This window comes from Chrysochloris asiatica, unplaced genomic scaffold (genome assembly GCF_000296735.1).
Source record: "Chrysochloris asiatica unplaced genomic scaffold, ChrAsi1.0 scaffold00143, whole genome shotgun sequence".
Classification (NCBI taxonomy): Eukaryota; Metazoa; Chordata; class Mammalia; order Afrosoricida; family Chrysochloridae; genus Chrysochloris; species Chrysochloris asiatica.
Window position 1 is genome coordinate 5,733,967 of NW_006408661.1, and position 13,458 is coordinate 5,747,424.

General features: G+C 38.1%; 1 pseudogene; it reads right to left on the reverse strand.

The window, feature by feature from the left end:
- Positions 1-4,265: 4,265 nt before the first annotated feature.
- LOC102817309 lies at positions 4,266-4,907 on the reverse strand (annotated as a pseudogene).
- Positions 4,908-13,458: the final 8,551 nt, after the last annotated feature.

The window sequence follows — 13,458 nt, forward strand, 5'->3', positions numbered from 1 at the left end:
CAGGTAAAGGCAGTGGTCAAGGAGCTCGATCAGACAGTATGGCCATGTGCCAGACTTGAATATACCAGAGAAATCTCATCCAGTGACATAGCCAACTTCTTCCACTCTCTCTGGAAATAGGCCAGAGGACAATCCAGAGCAGCAGTCTCCCCAAGTAAATAACACCCACTGACAAAGAAGGTAGGCTTTGTCATTAGACTCAGAAAGATCAAAAGAGAGTCAGCATTACCACGTATTCAAGGAAGGCCTATGAAAGATGACAAACTCAGCAAAACAGAGGAACTAGCACCCAAGGAAGAGAAATACTAGAGCAAGCAAAGGAGAAATTATAATAAGCATCATTAAGTTTTTCTGAGGATAGGGCAGTCACAAACAAATCAATGATAGACCATGGACATCAAGCTTTTACTCTTAAAATATAAACCTTTGTTGATACACAAACCCAATTTTTTTCCCCTGAGATTTAATTTTTTATAGTACAGACTGATAAATGACATGACATATTGATAGTTCCTAAGTTTAGTAGTTCACAACATTTTGGGGAAAGCATGCCCTAGAAATATTTAAATAAAGCCATTAAAGAAGATTGTAAAGAATGCTACAGCCTCTTTAAAAAGCTTCAGTACACTTGGAAAAATCAGTAATGAATGAAAAATAAAATCAGAAGAAAGGAGAATGAGATTTTTTTTCCCTCCACAATACATAAGAACCACTTAGTGGTATTGTATTTTAAATTTCAGTAATTAAAAAGGCCAAATATTTAAAGATAGTTAAAAACAGCTTGTACAAGGATTCGTTTCATATGATTTAGAGCCAAGTAAAGTAAGAATAAAGGAGCTCTGGTAGCGTAGTGGTTACGAATCAGGCTGCTAACTGCGTGGTCAGCAGTTCGAAACTACCAGCTGTTCCTCTGGAGAAAGATGAGGCTTTCTGCTCCCGTAAAGATTTGCAGCCTTGGAAACCCTGTGCAGGATCACCATGAGTCGGAACCGACTCCATGGTACGTAACAACAGCAAAGTAAGAATAGGAGTCCTGATGTGGTGCTGCAGGATAATGTGCTAGACCTCAAGTCAGTTTGAACTGCAATGTCAAGGGTTCAAACCTACCAGGCACTCCTTGGAAACCCTGCACAGGGTCAGTATGAATTGGAACCGACTTGACAATACTTAACAGCAATAGAGTAAAAGTAAGGACTTCTGTTGTGGCACTGTAGGATCAGCACTGGACTGTGAACCACAAAGTCTGCAGTTCAACCTACCAGCTGCTTCTCGAAAACCCTATACAGGGTCAGTATGAGTCTGAGCCTACTCATTGGCACTTAACAACAATGAGATAAGAGTAAAGGACCCCTGGTAGCACTGTGCATTAAGCGTTGGGCTGCTAACCACACTATCAGCTATTCAAACCCACCATCCTCAGGGGGAGAAAGAAAGATGAGGCTGTCAGCTCCCATAAAGATTTACAGTTCTAGAAATCCTATCTAGGGTGGCTATGAGTTGAGTCAGCTCTACGGCAGTAGGTTTGGTTTTGGTTTGGAAATTAAGAGTAAGTGTCTCACTTAAGACATAGGTATGCATCCCACGTAGGTTCAAATCCCAGCTCTACAATTTGCAGCTGTGTAACATTAAGTAATTTTTGGTGTCTCTTTTAGCTTTGTTTGCTCACATGTAAAACAGGACTAACAGTAGCACCTACCTCACAGGATTGGGCTAAGGGTCAAGCACTTTGGAAACCACTGTTTACTATAACCTACCTTTTCCAGTGCACCTCATTTTGCTTATTTAAAAAAAAGGGGGGGGGAGTCTATTATTAAAGTTTTTATCAACTAATAAATTATCATTCTTGCTACAGATTTTTTTTAAAAAGTAATATTCCAAATATAGCTGAAGGCCTCTGTGTATCCCTGCCCAATCATGTTCCTTTCCCCAGAGATAACCACTATCTTGAACTTTGTGTTTATTATTCCCATATGGTTTTATATTTACCAAGTATTGTATTAAAAATATGGCATTGTTTTACATGTTTGAGGTTCTTGTGAATATTATCATACTATATTAGTCATTCTGTATCTTACTTTGGATTCAACATATTTATTTTAACACTGATACAAATAACTCTAGTTAATTTTCTGATGGCCTACCCTGCAATTTAATCATTCTTCTTTTTATGTATATTTAGGTGAATTACAATATTTCACTATTAAGCAATGTTGCAATGAACATTCTTATAGGCTCCTGCTTGTGAACATGCTCACGTGACCATTTATATAGAGCAAAAGCATGCATTTTTGCCTGTTTTCTGACTTGAATCAAAAGATTTCCAAAGACTCAACATTAAGTTTGATGTTTACTGTAAGTTTTGATACCCTATCTCAAGTCAAAGAACTTTATAAAATGCATTCTGTCATTTGGTTATATATAAAAAAAGATAAAGTTGTGTCTCTCTTCCACCTCTCTTATTGCTTCATTCCGAAGCCTATCATAAGAATGCATCCTCATTAACCAACACAGGAATAAAAAAACAATGATTTAAAAATAGCTGCACAGGTTACCCACAACCCATTTTTAGGTTTGTTTTTGTACTGTGGTGGCTTGCGTCTTGCTGTGATGCTGGAAGCTATGCTAGTGGTATTTTAAATACCATCAGGGTCACCCATGGTGGATAGGTTTCAGATGAGCTTCCAAACTAAAACAGACTAGGAAAAAGAAGAGACAAACTACTGAATGTTCAGCCACTGAAAACGTTATGAATAGAAGTGGAACACTGTCAGATAGCACCAGGATATTGAATATTGGAACATTATGAATAGCACCAGAATATTGTCACATACAGTGCTGGAAAATGAGTTTCTCAGATTTGAAGGCACTCAAAATACGATTGGGAAAGTGATGCCTCCTCAAAGTAGAGTTGGGCATTATAACAAAAAAGAAGTAAAGCTTTCAGGACCTTCATTTGCTGCTGGAGCAAAACTCAAAAGGAGGAGAAACATCTATAAATAGCCATTAATAATCAGAACACAGAATATACAAAGTAGGAGTGTAGGAAAATCAAATGTTGTCAAAAATGAAGCAAAATACATAAAGATAGATATCCTAGGTATGAGCTGAAATGGATGGGTATTGGTCATCTTGAATCCAACAATCCTATGGTTTCCTATGCCCGGAATGACAATTAAAGAATGTTTACTTTATGTAGTGCCATTAAGTGCCATGGAGTCAGTTCCGACTCATAGCGACACTGTATAGGGTTTCTGAGGAGCAGCTGATAAACTTGAACCACTGACCTTGCGGTTCAAACCAACCTTAAAGTCCAACGCATTAATCCACAATTTTGTTTTTAAATTGATATATTTTGTACTTTACTCTGTTATTCACCAAGTCATAGCATACATTTGGATCAAGATGGCGAGTCTATCCTAACACACATTCCTTAACCTGAGTGACATTTAAAAAGACTTTAATTACTTTGTCCATTGAAGAAACTCATTCAATTTTGCTGCTTATCGAAAACTTTACATGCAATGTCATTTTTCCAACGTAAATCACACCCCTCCATATATATATGTTTTAAAAATAAAAACCAGTTATGTTTAAGTAGTATTTTCATAAAGGATATTTGATGTATTTCTTTGTTGTTGTTGTTAGGTGCCAAACAGAAAATTCTGAGTAAAGGCATGTTGAACAACAAAACAAAATAGCAAATACGTGTATGATCAGTTGCTTCATTTAGAGGTGAATTCTCATCCTGAAACTGATCTGTAAATCCAGTTGTTTTTCTCTGGAATCTGGTCGATATTATATTTCAGAAAAGCATGTGTCAATGTGCTAGAAAGGTCTGTGCAAAAGTCTCTTATGAGATACTTTCCACAAATGAAGGTCATGATTTTTTTTTTTTAACCTTTCAAGCAAAATATGGAAACTTTATCAACCACGTATTTATTCTTTCTGAACAAAAGTTAGATTACTAACAATTGCCTTTACTTTTGCTCAAAGATACATATTTTTTTTTAATTTAGACTTTTTTATTTAATTGCAAACCTATCCAAGGTAACTGGATGAAACATACCAGGCAATTTCAAAAAAATGAATCTTAGTATCGGATTCATTTGACATATTCTGATACTGAGGTATCCAGAATAGAATCAGTAGGAAAACTAATATACTTTTTCTGAGAACTTATAAATCCTGGAGTCTTAAGAAGTTCCTAAATCAAAGTACAAGGAGTTTCTTTGGCTCATTGCAGGAACTCCACACCGAATTTTTCTTCATGGAGTAATTGATACTTCCTGGGCTTTTTTGGGAACTTTTGTTAGTAAGAAAGCATATACTAGGGGCCAGATCTTGTTGGTTTCCATTCCGGAAAATGTTTCCAACACCCCTTTTTTTCTGGTAATATTCCAGAACCAGTTGCATTTGTGCTTCAAAGGCCTTCAGTCTTTTAATAACCGTCTATCATCCTCACATTGAACTATAGTCTCTCCAGTCATATCATCAATGCCAGTGGCTTTGGGAGGGTTGAATTTGAGGTTATAGATTCAGCCACAGGATGGAAGAATCCAACGAGTGATGAGGTGTTGCTTAATTACCTCAATGGGCACTTTCAGGTTAATCACCAGGTCTATCTTGCAAACTCTATCCTGTGAAGAAGTCCTTGGAAAACCACACAACAACCAGCTATACTGTATGAGATTTTTCAGTTCCTTAAGGACCAGCCGAGTCATGACGTAGTCTGGGATGAGCGTCCCTTGGTCAATGAAAGTCTTGGCCAACACACCGATTTCTGTGTTTCTCAGCATATTGTCTCTGAGTAGATCCCCACTGGAGGGCTTCTTCATAATGAAGTGTTTGATAATGTCCGACATCATGGTGCTCTTGCCAGATCCTGGAGCCCCCATGATCACAGCGCGCAGTACCCACCTGGAGGTACCCCTGACCGCTGAGAGTGGCGCAGACGGACCGTGCAAACAGTTGGTCCTCCACCTGCGGTGAGCACTTAGAAATTCTAAGGCCAGTCCCACCAGTTGGCAGTGCTGAGGTTGCGCCCCAGAGCTGGCCAGCAGGAGGCGCCTGCAATGCCTAGGCACTCCCGGAAATCAAACTTGATATTTTTAAATGGACGCTGTTATTGGCTGCTATGGAATTTGTTCTAACCACTCATTAAATTCAGGAGTTGGAAGATCAAACCAAGGAATTCTCTCACAAGCAGTTAAAAGATCTGAAGAGATGGAACGCATGAAAGGAAAATTTAGAGACATAAAGTGTAGATTCCAAAGTTCTACCATTCACAAATAGAAAATGAAGAGCATGGAGGGAAAAAATAGATTTAAAAAAAAGAACAGATACAATTTTCCAGAATTAAAGAATGGTATGTGTCTGTAGGAATAGACAAATATATTAGTAGAGCACTACAGAGCATCAAGGATTATATTGACAAAAGTGTGAATAAAAAGGTATTTTCATACTCCACAGAGTAAATGGAAATGGAAGAGCTAGTTTGAAAGGCAACTTGGCAGCAGCTACTAATTTTTTTAATTACTTTTCTGTATCTTTCTTACACAAGCACTGTCATGTTAAAACAAGGAGGCACAAGATATTCACTAAGACCTTATAAATTAAAATAGTAAAAAGTTTTAATAATGTAACTGTTTACTAATAGAATTAGATGAACTTCAGCCATATTATGACAGCTAGTAAGAATGAAGATTTATATGTACTGACTTGAAAAGATTTCTAAAACATTGTGAATATAAAATATTGCAGAATACTATATACCAAAAAACCACAAAAGCCATTGCCATCAAATTGATTCTGACTCCCAGTGACCCACGGGACATGGTAGAACTGCTCCATAGAGGTTCCAAGGGCGATTGTCACATCTTTCTCCCTTGGAGAAGCTGGTGAGTTCAAACTGCTGACCTTTTCCTGTTAGCTGCTGAGAGCTTAACCACAACATTACTAGGACTCCTTATGACATAATGTATGCTAAAATATATCTATAAAATGAACTAGGAAACCAATGAAAAGTATTTAGCATTGAAAAGACATAACCTGACTGTTGTTTGCAAAAAGATGGCTCTGTCTTCAAGAATGGAAGCAGGGTACTTGGCTTGGAAGCTATTTCAATAGACCAGGGAGAAGTGCAGAGTATTTTTATTTTTGTTTTGTCTATCATGAGCGACATTGAGCACCTTTTCATTTGTGGACTATTTGCATTTTATCTCAATGTAGAATTTTTTAGATGATCATTTTCCTGTTGAATCACTTCCCTACTCTGGGCAAATGCTTTAAGTTTAGTTTACTCCACAATCCATGAAATAGATCTTCAGTTCTGTCTCAGGTGGGCAATGGCACTGACCTAACATAGTAGCAGACCATATGTACATCACTTGATGCTGGTGCTACTATTTAGAGGCTGCTGAGACACCAGTTGTGCTTCTACTTCATTCTGTATTCAGCCACTTCATTTCTGAAAGTCGTGGAGTCCATTCTACTTCATGGGGACTGCACATGTGTGATCTGTGTACCCTAGGACTGGATAAACACCAGGCCACCAGCCACTCCTTGAAACCCTTTACAGAGTTGCTGTGAGTCAGAACCAGCTTGATGGCACTTAACAACAACAACAACCTTTATAGAAGCAGATCACCAGACCTTTCCTTCATGGCATTACTGGGTGGATTTGAACCTCCAACGTCTCTGCTAGGAGCTGAGTGTATTAACCTTTTGTACCACTAGGGGCCATTTCTGAAAAAGATCTATGAAAGTGTTACAATGTGTTGCTTACATTCTATAAGCAAAAGAAAGCTGTTTTCAGAATAGAGGCTTGGCGAGTAGAAACCTAATTTCTGTATTTGCATTTAGTAGGGACAAAGTAAAGCTGCTATAATTTCTCAGATTTGTTTAAAGATTGTTTCTGCTTTAGGAGGTCTTGAAATTAGTCATATAAACTCTGCTTACTGTTATCTCTGAAAAGAATTATAATGAATACATAAGAAGATTCTAAAGGTATAGGGATATGTAATAGAAATTTTGCCTGGATAGTGCAGGAAAGGAAAAGATGATATCAGAATTTGAAACAGTATTTTGCACAGTGCTAATTGCTTTGCATGACAAAGGAGCACACTATTACTGTCTTTTAGAATAATTAATTATATACAAAGAAAGTGATCCTGCCAAGCCCTTTTAAAAATCTTCCTGGAGTAGATTTAGATTTCTAGTATATTCAACCTTTAATTGAGATATCTAATTTAATACCAGACTGTGATCCCTTATAAAGTATCTATGAAGAGTGGGTAGAATTTGCTTGACTCCAGGTGTGAGTGGGAGAGGGTGTGCTCAGAGCTGCTTAAAGTTGGCACAGGCAATGTTGGCCTGCTGGTACGTGTAAGACTTTTAAAGCACATGAGTCATTTCTGGCTCCGGAGACTCTCTTCCTTCTTTCTTTTCCAGCCTGATATCGGATGACCCGTAGGAGACAAATAGCTTTGAAGCATGTTCTTAATGACATCTGGCAACAGATTCTTTGATAAAATACATTTAAAAAAACAGTAGCCAAATAATATTATCTAATCTTTACCACTTTCAGTAAAAAATTTTCAGTGCCAACCAAATTTAATTGCGGAGGTTTATTGAAAGTTTGTAGATATGTTCTTCACAATAACAGAAGCCAAATGTCATAACAGTAAAAGAAAAACAGCAAAAGCTTCTCAAATTAAGCTTATTTTTGCAACATTAATTATTTTGAGGTAGAATTTTCCAAGTTAACTTACTGCTGCTCATCCTCTATGGGGAAATAAGCAGTTTAAGTTTAAAGGATCCAGTGAGACAATGAGAATGCCATAATTCAACCTTGAATACATCCCACATGAATTTAGGGATCATCTCAAGAACAAATCTAATGCATTAGACACCGATGATGGAAGATCAGAAGAACTGTAGGATGAAATGAAAAACATCATACAGGAAGAAAGCAAAAGGTATTTTAAAAAGGAAGAAAAGAAAGACAAGACCACAGCAGATGTGAGAAGAGACTCTGAAACTTGCTCTGCAGCATAGAGATGCTAAAGCAAATGAAAAAAGATAAATAAAGGAAGGAAGTAAAAGAGCTGAGCAAAAAATATCAAAGGACAGCTGGAGATGACAAAGTCAAGTATTGAAATGTGCAAAGACCTGGAATTATAAAAACAGAAGGAAAGAACATGTTCGGCATTTCTCAAGCTGAAAGAACTGAAGCAAAAATAACAAGCTTCAACTTGCAATGTTGAAGGATTCTATGAGCAAAATATTGAATGATGCAAATCACATCAAAAGAAGATGGAAAGAATAACCAGAGTCTTTGTACCAAGAAGAAATGGTAGATGGTCAACCATTTCAAGAGGTAGCATATGATCATTAACTGATGATACTGAAGGAAGAAGTCCAAGGTGCACTGAAGTTATCGACAAAGAACAAAACTCCAGGAGTTGATAGAACACAATTGAAACGATTCAACAAATTAATCATCACTGGAAGCACTCACTCATCTATGCCAAGAAATTTGGAAGACAGCTACCTGGCCAACCAATTGGAAGAAATCCATTTCTGTGGCCATTCCAAACAAAGGTGACACAACAGAATGTGGAAATCATTGAACAACATCATTAACATCTCATGAAATTTTGCTAAAGAGAATTCAAAAAGAAGTGCAGTAGTACATCCACAGGAAGCTGCCAGGAATTCAAGCCAGATTCAGAAGAGGATGTGGAACCAGGGATATCATTGTTGATGTCAGATGAATCTTGGCTGAAAGTAGAAAATACCAAAAATATGTTTACTTGCTTTATTGACTATGCAAAGGCATTTAACTGTAGTTTGTAACAAACTATGGATAACATTGTGAAGAATAGATAAACCAGAACACTTAATTGTGTTCATGAAAAACCTGCACATAGACTAATAGACAGTTGTTCAAACAGAACAAGGAGATACTGAATGGTTTAAAATCAGGAAGCATGTTTACCAGGGTTGTATCTTTTTTCATATTTATTCAATCTGTATGCTGAGGAAATCATCAGAGAAGCTGGATTATATGAAGAAGAATGTGGCATCAGACTGGAGAAAGACTCATTAACTACCTGTGATATGCAGATGATACAACCTTGATTGCTAGAAGTGAAGGAGACTTATAATAATTACTAAATGAAGATAAAAGACAACAGCATCTGTATGGATTGCACCTCAGTTGAAAGAAAACAAAAATCCTTACCACTAGACAAATAAGTACATCATGATAAATGGAGAAAATATCAAAATTGTCAAAAACTTCATTTTGCTTGGATCCACCATCAACACTCATGAAAGCGGCATTCAAGAAATCCGACAACATATTAAATTAGGCATCTCTGGTGCAGAAGAACTCTTTAAAGTGTCTAAGAGCAAAGATATCAGCTTGAGGCCTAAGGTGTGTGTGTGACTGAAGCCATGGTATTTTCAGTCACCTCATATATATGTGAAAGTTGGACAATGAATAAGGAAGACCATAGAAGAATTGATACATTTGAGTTATGGTGTTGGAGGAGAATATTAAAAGTACCATGGACTGCCAGAACAACAAATAAATCTGTGTTGGAAGAAGTACAGCCAAAATCCTCCTTAGAAGCCAGGATGGTGAGACGTCATTCCTTATAATTCAGAAGTGTTATCAGGAGGGAGAAGGACATCATGCTTGGTGAAGTGGACAGTCAAAGAAAAAGAGGATGACCCTTCCCACTCAATGAGATGGACTAACACAGTGGCAGCAATAAGGGAATCATACATAACAACAGTAAGTTGGCACAGGGCAGGACAGTGTTCCATTCTGTTGTACATAGGGTTGCTATGAGTTAGAACCTACTTGATGGCCCCTAACAACAGCAACAGTGAGACAGAGCTAAAAGCCATGAGGAGAACAACAGACTTGATAAACATTAATTTATTAATTCAGCAAATTTTCATTGGGCATTTCTCGATGTGACTCTTTGTTCTAGACACTAGGGACACAGCCAATGAGGAAAAATGAAACCTAAGTGCTTTCTTCCAGAAGGTGACTTTCTAGTGTGTATTATGGGCCAGTTTGATAACTGCTCCTCTGGAGAATCTGAGATGATTTTAAGTCTCTGTGAAAGAACTGTCCTTACCCCCAACTTCAAGTTTGATATGTGTGTCATGTTTTAGTTTTTAACATTTTCTATTAAGGAAAATTTAAATGATACATAAAATTGGAGAGAGAATGGTGTAGTGCCATGTACCCTTCATCTAGTTTCAACGGTGATCAACATTTTACCAATCTTGTTCTATCTACATATTTTATAAGTTTTTAGGAATAATTTTTTAAATGTTGCTTGCTTGTTGCTAAGTGCCATAGAGTTGAGATCAATTTTTAAATAGTACTTGTTAATTTTGATGGTTAGTATGTATGTATTTTAAGGAGCTCTGGTAGCATAGTGGTTACGAATCAGACTGTGAACCTCAAGGTCAGCAGTTCGAAACTACCAGCTGCTCTGTGGGAGAAAGAGGAGGTGTTCTGCTCCCGTTAAGATTTACAGCCTTGGAAACCCTGTACATGGTCACTATGAGTCGGAACCGACTCCACGGCACGTAACAACAACAACAACATATATGTATTTTAAAGCATAAAGGACTAGTGCACCAAATCTATAATTTCACAATATTATTTCTTAGGACAAATGGAAATAAGAATTAATACTGCTACACAGATATGGCAAAGTTCAAGATGGTAATATACAATTGGCAAACGTTTTTGAACTATTGTTACAGGTAATAAGAAATTAGGAGGAGATAGTAAATGTCGCCCTTCAATTGTACCCCAGCACAGAAGTTAGGATGGTTAGAAGAAATTCTCTCTTCTATACAAAATGCTTAGCACCACAACTGGCAATTAATATGTATCTTAAAACATAGAAGCCAATGTCCTTTGATTCCAGAGACCTGATAGTGGTGGTGGTGATTGTGTGCCATGGAGTTCGTTCTGACACATAGTGACCCTATATAGGGTTTCCAAGGCTGTAAATCTTTACAGGAACAGAAAGTCCCAGAGGCCTGACACTGACTAACATTCATAAAGTCCTTCCGATGTATAGACTGTAGTAGGAGATTTACATAGGTTATCTCCTCTCATCCTTACAGCCACAGTAAGAATGAGATATTATTTCCCCTATTTTAATAGGAATTAAGAATTCAAGTCTCAGAGAAATAACATAACTTGACAAAGATCACAAAGCTGCTAAGTGGCAGAGGGAGGATTTGAACTTATGTCTATTTTACTTGAAAGCCTATATTGTTTTTCTACTGTGCTCCTCAAACAGCCAGGGTCCACTCTTTGATCACCAAGAAACAGTTAGGAAAAGAACCCTGCATGTGAAGTTTGGAGACCAGCTATAAAGCTGGCTCTTCCACTTGCTAATGTCTAGACCTTGGACATGTCATGTTTTCTGACCCTCTGTTTCTTATGCCTATGGAGATAATATTATCTATACAGTTTATAAACACAAAATAAAATCACATGGAAATTGACACTGTGGGCACAGAATACATGGTTATATCATATTCACAGGTCACTAATTGTAATCTTGAGCAATACACTTCCCTCTCTTTAATCTTGGTGACCTCGGCTGTAATGTCCCTAGGTCCTTCTAGGGTTAGCATTCTGCAACCGTACTCCATTTGGGTCACAGTTAAGTATTACTGGCTGTGAAGTTCATGGAAACAGCTCGGTGGACTTCCCTTCAATGTGATTTTATTTATAATTATAATTATTTTAGCCTGGAGTCCTCAGAAACACAGCCTGACAGTGCTGTGTGATAATACTTATTAGGAAGTGCAGTCTCAAGCAGGAGAGGAGAGGAATATGGGGAGTGAAGTAGAGAAGGAAGAAGAGAAGTGTGAGTGAACAAAATGAGCTAGTTGTCACAAAGTGCTACTGACTCTCTTGTAGGATCATTCTTTGAAACACTGCTTGTCTTAGACTGGGTTCTCTAGAAAAGCAAAACCAATGAAGCTTATATATGTATATACAAAGAGAAGTTTATATCAAGGAAATGGCTCACACAGTTGTTGTTGTTAAGTGTCGTGGAGTCAGTTCCAACTCATTGCTGTTGCTAAGTGCCATCAAGTCAATTCTAAACCATAGCGACCTGTATAGGGTTTCCAAGGAGCAGCTGGTGAGCTTGAACCACCGACCTTGCAGTTCAAATGACTTTGCAGTCTGAGGCATTTGACCACAGTGCCACACCAGGACTCCACTTCCAACTCAAAACAACCTTATGTAGGATTTCCAACCTGCTGATGGGTTTGAACCGCAACCCTTGTGGTTAGCAGTCCAGTACTTTTCCTACAGGTCCATTGGTCAGATGTCAGGCTGGAGGCTTCTGGCTCATATAGCTGTAGGGTCAGACAATAGGTAGGCAGTTTTGGCAGGTAAGACAGCCAGCTGTTGATGACTTCCAGGATCTACAGGAGGTCAGCAGGTCAGACAACAGACAAGCAGGTCGGGTAGGCCAGATGGCTGGCTGCTGATGACTCCCGTGATGGGCAGGCAATAGAGAGGTCACTGGCTCAAGTCCAAAGAACCAGAGGTTGAATGATGAATCAGATGTAAATCCAGACCCAGCAGAAAAGTAAGCAAACTTTTTCCAAGTGTTCAATGTATTGGAACTAGACCAAATCCCTAAGGAAATTTCTTTTCAATGGATTCGCTGCTCATAGAGGATTTCATTATGGAGGATGATGACATCTTAACTGCCAAATCACTGAGAATCCTGGCCCAGCCTAGTTGACACCAAACCGTAACTGTCACACTACATCTCTGGACAATCTATCTGCAATGAAAAAAAAAAACAGAAAAAGAAGTTACCAGTTTCCATCTCCCCAATTGACAAAACTTTGGCAATGAGTTGTTAACCCACCTGCAATTCCAGGCTCTGGAGCAGGATCCTGTGAGCCCCACAGTTTGGTGTTAACAGGGAAGCACACAATGAGAAGTGGGTGGGAGTTGCGTGGACCTGAGGCTGGGTTTTGTGAGGTTGCATCTAGAAGTCACCGTAGTGGCAGCTGGAGCTGGCCATTATGATGGCAGATAAGAGGCAGGTTAGGCTGAGGGACCTGCAGTGAAGCAAGTGTGTGATACAAAAACTTGTGCCCAATCTACTTCCAATCTGTTCAATCAGAGGGGCCTGATAACAAACGATGAAATAATTTACCAAAATAGAAAAACAAGTACCTCAGTTTCCTTCTCCTTAAAGGAAAGATAATATAAAATATATATTCGCCACTTGAGCTTACAGGGTTTCAGCAATTCAGTTTTAATTTTATCCCTAAACTTTCTAGAATTATAGACAATGTGACAGGATTCATAATTTACATCATCTGATTAAAATGAGCCTGCTATTTCTCAAAGAGGGACGAGAAGTTACCTGGCATGAA